Here is a 12,842-nt window from a genome sequence, read left to right on the forward strand (position 1 = left end):
CTCTGCCATTAGCTTCTTCAACTAAATGCAGATGTCACCAGCCTTTCTTTAGAAAAGGGAAATAAGTGTCCCATTAAGTACTTAGAGGAGTGGACAGATTCTCCCATTCAGCTGGTTCCCTACACACTTGCTGGTGCTGAACAGCAAATCTTCTATTTCTGAGAAAGGGCTATCACAGAGAGGTCATTTTCCTCTAAGTGGTTTCCTTATTTCATCTGTTCTCAAGTTTAGTGTTAAGTTGCTGAAAGATTACCTCATTCATATGATTGCGAGCCTGTTCTCCTCCAGAGTGTAGGGTGAATGAGGCAATAATTATTTGTTGGAAAAATACAGGTAGTTTAGCTTGCATGGCAAAGAAATATGCCTGAAGTTGTCATTATTCCAGGGACGAATCCTGAGACCTTTATTTCCTTTTCAGAGAGTCAGGTCCTGCTCACAATGGTGAAAAATTACATGAGGATAGTCCCAGCTTCTGCTCCAGTTCAGTGAGAGCCCAGAGTGAACTGGGGCAAAGGGGCTGCCTGACCAAGCACTGCTGCATGTGTCTACCCACAGCCTGGGGCTTCTCCAGAAAGGAAAGAAATCACCAAGAAAGGTAGGATGAGTTTAATGTACTTTAATACACCAGTGAAATTCCCCAAGCCAAATGGTTCCCTCCGCCTCCTTTGGCATAAGTGGGTTTTCAGCTTTAGAGCCTGGTTTACATTACACTAGAAGTTTCTGTTGGGGGGTCTCTTATTTTTGGAAGCAGGGGGGATTTAGGCTACTTATTTTCAAGAAAAAGAAAAAAAGCAAGCGCAGCCTTAGTGGAATAAATGCAGAGTTTCCCATGTTTAGTCAATTCACGGACAGATTTCTAAGACCATTTTCCATAAGACTTTTCCCAGTCACTGTTGTAGTTACTAGGATGATTTTCTATAATTTAATGCAAGTTTAAAACTTCAAAACAATAAGACCGTTAAACATCAGGAACTTCTAGTAAAGGAGTAGAAAAGAGTGAGAGAGATCAGAAAGATTTTTCCACAGAAGAGCCTTGACCCATTCCTCCTAGGTTGCACCTGCTCTCAGAATACAAAGGCAGCATACTGCCTCTAGGAAGAAAAAAGCTTACTACACAACCTCTATGAACTGCATTTAAGATGCATGTTCATTATTTTGCAGAAGGAATGTTCAGCAGGATCAATATGCCATCAAGATAAAAGAAGAGTATAAATTGTCCTGAGAGTTGGCCAGAATTTTCTTTACTGTCAGCCAGGGAATTAAAAACAGGGCAGGAGGCATATTAAAACTGTGCTTTTATAAGCCTAATCAGTAGGCTGGAAAATGAGTTTCACAAAGAGATAATGAGCTCCCAAATCATAATTTGCCAAGGGTGCATCGATTTTCACTCGTCTTCAGATCATTTACAAGCACCCAGCACAAGAACACCTTTCTGCCCCAGGCCCCACCAAGCAGGGGCATCTGCCAGAACAGCTCTCCCTGTGCAAGGAGGAGTTACCAGCTTAGTAGCTGCATCAGTTAAAAAGGACATGACTTTGCATCCATTCAAGATAGATATTTCATGGCCATTATCAAAGCTGAGAATGAAACCATTTCTGTGCGCTGTTGAATAAATATTTGCTTCCCCTCTTGGGCATCTTCACAGGTATGGCAAAGAGCTAATCATGATAAGCTGATGATAAAATCAGTCATGCTGCTATCCCTGTGGTTTTACCAAGACTGTTCTCATCCCACTCCATCTCCAGGGCATTTACCCAGTACACAGGAGAGCAGACTGAATGTCCCTCCTCCAGCTCCACCTTGGGGACCACTCCATTAGGGCAAAGAATGAAACTTACACCTGGGTTAGTGGCAACAGGTTTAGTCCCCACCAGCTCATACTGAACTGGCTATACAAAGACTCTAACGTCAATTACAGCAATATAAGAGAATAATCCAGTCCAGCATATGTTCTAGATCAGTGCTTAAAACACTGTCCTGAGAAACAAAGTGGAAATAAAGCTCTCCGACTAGAGAGGCATTAAACTTAGATCTTCTTCATCTCAGTCAAGCAGCCAGATCACTCAATTAACAGAGAGAAGCTACTGCAGAGGTAGCTTTCTATCATGGCCACCAAACTTTTTTACAAATAACGTCACAAGAGGGATAACAGAAATTAAAAACATGGTCTTTCCATTCAAGCTGACATTTGATTTCTTCTTTCAAGGCAACACACAAAATCCAACCCATTCTTGCTACCTTGAGTCAGGCATGTTTTCCTCTCCTACCCATACATCCCTAATCCACAAATGCCCTATGCTAAAAGGACTCACTGGATTTTTTCAGGAGAAAGGCTGGAATCAGAGGGGACAGTCTTGTCATCTGACTCCTCTACACATTATGTTCCTTTAATTCCTCTATAATTTGTATTTAGAGTTAAGACTCATACGTACAAAATTCAATGTTAACTCCTCTTACTTGTTTCACCCTCTAGTGCTCTCATTTTATTTGATTGCAACCTGCTCTTGTCAGCAATTTAGACTGACTGGGTATTAATTGTCTATTACATCACCTCTTTACTGTGTAACAGGCACAATTTTCTCTTGTAAAGAGTTATCTTCAACTGAGGACCTGGTTGGATTCCAAGGGAGCTATTTGTCTGTAAGAGCAAAATTCAATAAAATGTTGTTTATCTTCAGGAGCTATTCATCTTCTGCTAGAGAGTAGAGTAATTAAAAAATGGTATAGTTTGAGGAAAGTGAATAGGTTGCTGAGTTGTTTTTTTCTGTTTAAATTTGGCATTATATTCCAAAGTTCACTAGTGCTTAGAAATCATTTTTGCTCTAGCAAAAGGCACAGAACTATAAGGGGGAGGACTGCTCCAATCTTCAGATATATCCTTTGTTTTTTCCATTCTGTCACATCTCTGAACAAGTTAGACATTCCCTAAATTGTTAATTTCAGTGGAGAATGAGGATTATGTCCCTTACCTTAGTAGTCAGTCAAATAAGATCAGATATTTCGGGGGGGGGGGGGGGGGGGAGGGAAGGAACCTGTTTGATTGTTTGAACACGTATTTTTAACAGCACCGTTTCTCTCCCAAGGCAGGAAACAATGTACCCCACATTTTTCATCGAGAGAACTGGAAGCTGATGCTTCCTTCCCTTGTTCACCAGCTGAACATGCCTATCACCAGATCCTAACATATTTGTCTGGATTGGTAAAACTAATCCTCACTTTGAACTGCCCTTCTCAGAACTTCTTTACTGTGCAATGGACCGAGACTCCGTAACCTCTCTGTGCAACTCTCTGGAACAGGTTGTCCAGAAAGGTTGGGGAGTCTCCCTCACTGGAGATATTCCAGACCAGTCTGGACACAACCCTGTGCCATGTGCTCTGGGATGACCCTGCTTGAGCAGGGAGGATGGACCAGTTGATCCACTGTGGACCTTTCCAACCTACCCAGTCTGTGATTTTGTCCCCTCTTTGCTGTTACATTACAAACATCTGCAAGACGACTTCTCAGGACTGAAAATTAAAACATACTGGTGGTTCAGCATTACACACCTTCATTTTCATCTACCTCCATGCAAAACCATTGCAAAGAGCTACAAAGTTTAAGCTCTAAATTTCATCCTCATTTTCTAGAAAAAACATAGAAGAAATGAACGCTTGCAAATCTTCATTAGTCTGTACATTATGGAAAGATACTGTAGGCTAAATATCAGAATTGCCTATTAAATACCATAGCAACAGATGAAAGTGTATGTTAGTACACTAAACAAAAACACTGCAAAAAAATCTAAAAAACCAAAAAACATTGTGATTAAGTATATGTCAAAATAATCCATAAAATCAAAAAGTGAGGAAAATACATCTTCTCATGAATTACAGCTCCACTTGATCTATTTCTTTTCTTACTATTAAGTCCACTGCATTATTTATTCATTAAAGTGCTTTAATCAAGATAACCACTCAGAAGTCATTTGATTTAGAAGTACTGTTATTGCTAAATGCAGCAGTAACAGATCACAGCAATTTGCAGCCCACAGTTACGTGTGGCAGCACAAAAAGCTTGCTTTACTGAGGACACACTGTATGGCTGCAGCCAAGAAAGATATTCGGGGGTGTAAAAGGAGATTTTTATCTTTCCTTGATAAAGAAATATTGTTGTGAGAGACAGCCCTCCCCCTTTTGCACAGCCCCACGGCCCACACTAACCACACCAAACATGGTTTGAAACTATCCTGCAAGAGGAGACACTGTTTAACTTGAGTGTGTTTCAAGCATACATCTCTATCCATGGGAGCCAGGCTACAGCAGCTGGGGACCCCAAGCATTCTTAAAAATCTGTCCAGGAATCAGGTAAATTCCCAGCACATTTACAAGGACAAAACACACTCTGTTGTGCCTACGCAACTTGCACAAATGTTGTTGGGCTTTTGAATGCTGAGCAGTGGTGGCTGAAATGATGCAGGGATAGCCACAGACTCCCAAGTTTGTTACCAGCTACACAAGGACAACAATCCTTACCAAAACAAGGCTTTTTAGGCAAAGAAATGTTAATCAGATCTCTTGTTTCTCTTTATATGTATTCTCACGCTGTGGCTGGAGAGTCTCCTGTACTTTATTGTTTGTAAAGGTACTTATTCTTTTATCTACACTTTTCTGAGCAGTGAAAACAAAATCAGACTAAAGGGACCAAAACATTAGCATGTTGGTCATTGAAAATATCTCAAGCAAAATGTTAAAGAAATCATTAAAACAGTATCAGAGTTTGGGTTTGGGGTTTTTATAGCTTGATACATTTGAAATATTTTTTTTTCAGAAACTGAATTCCACTGAACATTTGGAACTTCATTTCCATTTCAAATCGGGGTGCTGGAGAAATAAAGAGATCGTTTTTCTAAAATAAGTGTAGGGAAGTTCTCCTGTGAAATGGAGAAATCCATTTCTCAGCCAGCTGGCTCCATCAGACCTCTTTCTGAAATCAAGCCGCTAAGAGATACAAAAACTTTTAAGTAACATAAAAAGGAATACATTGAACACTTCAACTAAATTGGAACACAGACGGTTTTAAAATTAGAACAGAGAAAAGAACATATGAATAACAATGGGTCACAAAATAGAGAAGAAGCAAGAACTTTAGCAATACTATTCCTAAATAAAATACAAATCACAGCTTCAAGAGCTGCAGACCTTAAATTAACTTAAATACTGGAGAAAACTGGAAAGCTCATATCAGATGGCAGAGCTGCAGAAAATGAAGATCACACTTTAAAAATCTGTCCAACACATACACACAAACTCTACTTATGTAATAAATTTTTTTGTACATAAAAAAATTATTTTTCCCTCAACAGGACCCGTGTTCAACCTTGGAGGGAATCACATAAGAGACAGAGAGTCACGTTTTTGATGTCAAAATAGATGTAAGCTCATGGCAACATTACAGTAGTAAAAAATGGAATCCGAGTGAAACAGATGAAAACTCTTACTAAAATAATCTATAACTGTAACCAGTAATGATTATAACAATCTTTGAACAGATGCATCAGGATGTGATTTTTTATCTGTTTTAAAGGAGTATATTCACAGACCACAACTATACATGTAGCTTATAGCTTAAGCTAGTCCATGGGAAGGGAGATCATAAACAAAGCCTACTGTTTTTACCCTTTTTCTATACAGTCCGCATAATTTTCAGCTTTACTTCCAAACAAAAGTAACTACTATTGCTTTTTATTATTCTGTGCAAGAAGCTGCTCTCTTAAGATGAAAGCATGCTACTTGCAAGACAAATACATTTGGGAAAACAATTGTGCTTTGGAGAGTTTACTGTCTAGTTTAATGCCAAACACTATGAGTGGGAATAAAAATAATATATGGAAAGAACATACAACATAAAGCACCAGTTAAAAAAAGCCCACACTTAAATTAATTTTTCTTAAATAAATAACATTTTCAATTCTCTATCAGCTTTGTATTTCTACTTTCTTTCAGGTAAAACTCTGGTTTAAGAACTTTAACTAGATAAAGCACTCTCTATAAAAGTCATTGATTATTATATACTGTTTCTACTGTAACAATCCTACATTTTTACCAGAGACTGCACAAACACCAAGATGATAGCCTCTGTCCCAAAAGCTTAGTAATTATATTTGCAGTACACGAGAACATGGGGCTTACAGACAGGACAGCCAGTAAAGCCATGAGACCCCACACAGCAGCATGAGGAATTGTGGTCCTCGGGCCCTTCCCTTGGAGCAGCAGAGAAAACAAGCCAGATAAATCCCATCCCCAGCCATAAACCCAGCCCCTGCTCCCAGCATCTCTATGCTCTTTCCTGTCACGTTGAAGCATCCTTTCTGGGAATGGAAGAGACATGGTTTAGACCATGATCAGTTCAGCCAAGATGTGTTCAGGCCTTAACATAACAGAGCCTTAATAGGGGGGGAACAGGTATAGCTAGAGATTTTTGCTAGGATTTCTTTCCTGGTAAGAGAGGAAGCAAAATAATGAAGATAATCTTTTAAGTTTTAAGCAGGACACATCACTGATTACAGGGAGAAGGCAACATTGTCAGTACTAAATGAAGAAGGAGCTGTAACATCTAAAGCCACAAAAGATTTTGCAAAGAGCACAGACACAAGTCAGTGCAGAAGAAGGCAGCAACAAGTGACCAAAAAAGAGGCAACACTGACACAGCCAGCTAAAACTGTACTTTCACATCCTGGAGGAGTACAGAGTGTGAATACACTCAGCAAGCCAACAGCCACCATCTCTGGAACAAGACACAGAGTGTAATGACAAGAGCAGCCTCATCTGCTTGCACAGCGAGGAGGAAACACAGAAGGGAGCTGCAGCACTTAGGCACTGCCTAGAGATAATCACATTAACACGGATCAATACACTGGGTGTGCATATCATTGTTTGAAAGTAATTACTTCCAGAATTTACTTATACTCACATTGTTTCTATGCACACAGTAAACTGTAGATTTCATTAATTTATTTCAAAAGTCTACATTAATAGTACCAGACAAGGGCTCTCAGCTTGTAAATAACTCAAATGCTCATATTGGGCTAAAAAAAGGTTCCATAATGCCATTATTAAAAAATACTATGAACTATGAGCAAGAGAAGAACAAAAATGACTATCAGCATAAATACTTGGGCCAGATTTATAATCCATAACTTTGCAAGGACAGGTGACCTTGCAGGCAGGTTCTTTTACAGTAGAGATGCTTGTTCTAGGAATATAAAATGTCATGCAATTAATGATGTGGACAAAGTTAGATTTTAATAAGTTTCATCTGAGTTCTTTTATTGACTTAAGTTTGCATGGTAAATTTATGAAGAAGCATGGCAGCTAAAATACACCTATAGGAGTAACAATGAGGTCACACAATTTTCCCATGCCCTTAAGAAAAAGATTATCAGCTAACATAACACTTCAGGCCACTTAAGTTTTCTGTCTAAATATTTATATTAGGAAAAATATGAGCAAAGACTTAGCTGAGACTTCAGTCTCTTTTTATGCATGTGTATTCTTAATATCCTAGTAAATAGTTAATGAAGTAGATTTAGTGGCTCTACTAAATTAGGCCGTTTCATATTTACATGATTATTTCATTACCTGTACCTTTAAGTTATTTATCTGGGAGAAAAATTACCTCAGTTTAGATCCAGACTAAGGATTTTTAAACACTAAGTAGGAATACAGTAAGCTGGAAGTGCCTATACGTCTTGTGTAGATCAGGACAGAAGGACAAATGTTTGGAAGCAAGCACAGTGGGCAAAAAAAAGTATATAATCTACAAGCAGTACTGGTACAGAGAAGCTAGCAACACAATCCAGTATTCTGAAAAGAGGGAACCAGGAAGGTAATGTGGTATAAGCAGTTAAACAAGACTGTGACTACTTTCCTCAAAATTCACCATTTCCAAGACTTTCCATATTTAGAACATTAGCTTTGGTTTCTGCCACAAGCATTTCCATTCTTCCACATGAGAACAAAAAACAAAGGCATCCACAAACTCTAAAGAACATGCTGATGGGAATCAAGTTGAGTAGTTTGCAGAACTTGTGTGGTTTGTATGCTTCCCTGATACACAAAAGCTTGTACCACTGACTTCTATTAATTTAGTTTCCCATTTTTCTGCAACACATTAATGTAGCCATTCTCCTCTCCACTCAGGAGATGCATGCAGGAGACTTCACTGAAGTGTGAGATGTTATGTTAATGTGGGTAACATGAACAAAATTTGTACAATTCCTCCCTAATTTTAAAATTGTCATAGAAAAAGAAAAAAAAAAAGTCTCCAGCAGCCGAAACATTTTTCAAAATCATCATTTCTCCACGCTTTCATACAGCTGAACAACTTCAAACCATTCCCAGCCTTGTTCCAGCACCTCTGAAACAGTCCTGCAACATGATGACCCCAAGATAAACCACTGTTTCCACTGCCTCTACAGCCAGCTTTTGCTCGGTGGCTGTCACCTTCTCCCCTCCCATCACAAAGAAAAACGTTGCTTCGTGATTTTTTACATGTAGAACTGTTGAAAATATTTTTGGCTGGCCTGGCTGGTACCTTCATTCACTACATTTCATTAACATCTCACAAAAAATCTTTCATACCACCAGCACATTTCAGGTTTCTAAAGAAGCATTCAGTAGTTGAAAGCCCAGTTTTTTCAAGTGCTGCATGTCTGTCAAAAGAAATGTCATATGCACCACGTTTTATACCCCACTGTGCAGAAAACCACAGTTATTACACTACTAAAGGTCTTGGGCCATCACAGCATTATTTCATTACGCTCCACAAGCAAGATATCAAAGAGATATTTTCTGCCACAAGCTACCAGAAATACTAACATTATTTCCCCTGTAGAGCTAAGACCTTAGATAAACAAGGAGGCAAATCAAACACTGGTTTCCAGGACCTGATTCCTCAAGAAAGCATGGACAAAGACAGACTATCTTCGGGCACCCAGTATCGGGCAGCAGCAAAGGGCCAGCTGCTCACCAGGGCAAGGCAAGCCAGCAGCCCTCATGGCCTTCAGCATGAGGCCCCAGGGTCTGGGGACGGGAGGAACACCTGGGTCACGGGATTCATAATTGGCGCCAGACAAAACAATAAAGGAACCAGATCCAAGCCCCCTCTGAGAGCCACAGGCAGGACCACACCAGAGCTCTGTCCCAGACTCTGCCATGAGCCAGGCAGTGATGCCACTGTGCTCACCCAGCCAAACAGAGGTGGGGCTGGGCTGTCACAGGTGGGACAGGGTGATTTTCCACCGATCAGCCACAGATCTGGACCTTCCTTTTCAGTAACATCCAAGGAAATAAGCCTGGCTTCCTGCTGCCCTTCCCTTCAGCTGCTACTCACACCTCCCTGAAAGGCAGCAGGCCTCCCATGGCCATGATGCTCAGCTGGCTGCTCATGCATGGGAGATGAAGGAGCCCATCATCCCATGGACTGAGCATAAAATGCTCCCAAATTTGAGATGCTTATTTTTCTCATCAAGCAAATACATAAAGATGCACCTCTGAGACTGTGAATAATGTTTGGTTTTATCAATCATCCAAAAGTCCATTTTGGGAATTAGCTACTCTTAATTTATTTTGATTTCTTAGGCCAGATTATTGAATAATCAGAAATATCCTTACTTGTTTTATGTATACCAGAAGGATATAACCACATCAAATGTCATGGACTACTTGTTACGCTGACTGATTACCCTAGTTATCAGCCTCCAGATGAATACTCTACTCCATCATCCATTTCTTTTCACCTGCAAAGTACCTATGCCAGGGCCCTGGAAATGCACTCACAGGAACCAGTTAAACAGGGACATTGTACCATGTCTATGTCAAGTGCTCCTGCTGAGAAGTCTCTTTGCTGGAGTTGTCACTAACCACCTCCAGGAGAAACAAACACTGATGAAGCAAAGGCACAGTAGAGGGACAACACCACCAGCAAAAAATCTCATATGAAAACTGGTATCTTTGCAAACCCTGCAAAGCACTAAAGTGTAGAAACCATCAAGGCAGTGGCAGGCAGAAAAATGTCCAGCATCATATTTTATAAATGCCAAAACCAAACTGAGTTCTCTGTATCAGACTCCATAGCATGAATTCAGTTACTGGTATCTCCACCACAATCAGAAACCTTTTTGTGTTTCCTCTCTAGGCTGCAATTCAGTCTCAGAACAGCATAAATCTGACATCTAACTTCAAATATTTACTGAAGACCAGAGGAACCCCTGTGATGTTCTAGTCTGAGCTTTTGCACAACAGAACACCTCCCCTGCTCTTTCTATTTCAGGTTCTAACTCCTGCCTGAACAGTTGTTGGGGTTTTTTGTTTGATTGGGTTTTTTTGTTGTTGTTTTTTGGTTTTGGTTTTGTTTTTATTTTGTTTTGTAATCTTAGTGCTGGCAGAAAAAAGAATAAACAGTAATCACAGTTTTGGGTCAATGGCCAAAAGGGGGTTTGATCTATGCATTCCCTTTAGCATTCAGGAATTTATTCATCTTATATAAATGGCACAAGTATAAATGTCCTTAATTTCACACAATCTTTCACAATCAGCTTTGAGAACAAAAGTCTCCTTAAATTGCTATCCCCAACAGTACAATATTCATCAAATACTCCAATGATCAATATCAGATTTGTAATTAGATGAACACTAACAAACACACAATGCTTAGTCATACATTATTAGAGGGGTAAGGCACACAACACTTAGTCATACCTCATTAGTGGTTAATTATGTCCCTGGTTTAAGTTCCAAATCAGCAGAGAAGCTGATTGTGGCCAAAGATACAAATGGTAGAACAGTATATTTGATCAGGAAATAGGAAATATCTCTATTTTGAAGGGACTAAACATGACACTGGCCCTCCAAAAAACAAAATAAATAAAATCAGTTTAATTGCATCAATTAAAATGGAGACAGGAGCATGTTACATAAAGGAAAGAACTTTTTTTTTTTTTAATGTCAGGCAAAAGTTGTCTAACAAAGCTCAGACTTTAGTAATAGGTATAATTTCTTTGTGGAACAGCTTTCCTTTGTGAAAGGGAGAGGCTTAAGCAGGAATGTCTCCCTACAGTTTTAGTTTCTGCTGGTAGAACCTGAGAATTCTGCCTAATTCAGAAGCATTATAAGAGAATTTCATGCCTTATTTAAATTTACTCTGCAAGTCACAGCATCACATCTTCAACAGCTGACAAAGTGATCATAAAACTGATCAGTCTTTGCAGCAATAAAACATTGTCTACTGGATCAAGCAGCACTCGCTTATTCCAAATCTTTTTCAGGCACCAGCTATTAAGTGCTTCAGCTCCATGGAAGAGATAAGAGTTCAGACACACACACACAAAAAAGGAAATAATTGCTAAAGGAAATCAAAATTCATGTTCTTAGAGATCAAAAAGACAAAATGAAAAAACTTGATTTAAAAATTTGTACTTCATTATAAAATACCCATTTGAGGCTGAGGTAACTTCAATATATTAAGAACAAATATCCTGAATTGTGATACACTTTATCTAGAGGTAGAATTGGAAAAATTAACTAGAAAAATGTTACTGCATTTGTTCCTGTTTAGATTCCATTAACTTCCAGGAACAACTGTGCTCTCAAGCAAGCAGAATGCATGAAAAGGATAAGCATTCAAAATGCAGAGAAAAGCCCTGCCAAGCCTCAAAATTAATTCTGTAAACCCAAAAACGGTTTTCAAAACATGCCGAATTTACAATGCTATACTATTTTTCCATTTGTGAAACTGTACTTGAAAGACTTCCATATGGTAGAAATACAGCAATTTGCACTAGTAGCCTCACAAGAGAAGGCAGATACTTAATTCAATTTTCTCAAAAAAGGATCTTCCAAACACCATTGGAGTTGTACACACAATACCATATGTGCAATGATCAGCAACAACTCCAGACAGAATTCTGACAGCTGCATTAACTAGAAAGGTACTTTAAAGGTTACTTGAAGTTTAAATTTCTTGGATAAAAATCACATTTTCAAGCAGCTATTTTGAGGGCCAAGTTCCTCATGTTCAGGTTCCTTTCACAATACAATCTATTGAAAAAAACCTTAACTATGATCAGTGAGGAGCATGTATTTCTTTACAAAAATATATGGTTAAATACAGCAAATTACATAAATTGATTAGCTGTATATAACTATATATACAACACATATATTTATGTATACATATATACATGTAAATACATATCAAATACAAGCTTACATGGGTAAATTTAGACTTGTTTCTTAAGCATGGCAGCCACTGCTCACACTCCCTTGTCGTTCCATAAGTGTATTTGCTTTCTGTTATTTCAAAGAATAAGAAAGCATAAAATACCCAGAGAAGCACCAGCCCACCAGTATCAGCCGACACAGGACTTTAAATACCAGGGAAAATCCATCCAAGTAATAAAATAAGCACAGAAACATACTCCCAAGTATTGAACTTCTGTTGAGTAGCAGATGAGTGTGGTTCAGTAGCCTGATATTGCTTTAAACTTCACATTACTGGACTGAAGATTCACTCATCTCTTACTCTCCACACTTATTTCACAGCCTTAACACTCTTTTAATGTAGCTGTTTGTTGGTGCTGTGAAAACAAACATGTGTGCATTCAGCTGCACTGAGTAGAAGATTCATACCCCAGGTGAGAGACAACTTGAAATTCCATTCCCACTTCATAATTACACCACACATAAATAGAACAAAACATGAAGCAACTCTCCACCTCACACAAGACATGGCAATCCTATATCATCAAAATGTATTCAAGGAAACAGAGCAGCAAATGGACTGAAGTACATTTCCATTTGTCAAT

General features: G+C 38.9%; 1 protein-coding gene across 3 annotated transcripts in view; it reads right to left on the reverse strand.

Annotated features, from left to right (window-relative positions):
• The window catches only part of ZPLD1 (zona pellucida like domain containing 1), a 48,572-nt gene extending 36,010 nt beyond the window's left edge, over positions 1 to 12,562 (reverse strand). For 2 of the 3 annotated variants that reach the window (XM_066177344.1, XM_066177347.1), the window contains exon 1: positions 12,456 to 12,562. The gene's annotated coding sequence lies outside the window, so the exon portion shown is untranslated. Of the gene's footprint in view, positions 1 to 12,247; positions 12,328 to 12,455 lie in introns of all 3 variants that reach the window. The other variant, XM_066177346.1, reaches the window with a different exon arrangement.
• Between the last annotated feature and the right edge of the window lie 280 nt (positions 12,563 to 12,842).

This window comes from Chamaea fasciata, unplaced genomic scaffold (assembly GCF_029207755.1).
Source record: "Chamaea fasciata isolate MVZ Bird 193981 ecotype frontalis unplaced genomic scaffold, bChaFas1.0.hap1 SCAF_2, whole genome shotgun sequence".
Taxonomy (NCBI): Eukaryota; Metazoa; Chordata; class Aves; order Passeriformes; family Sylviidae; genus Chamaea; species Chamaea fasciata.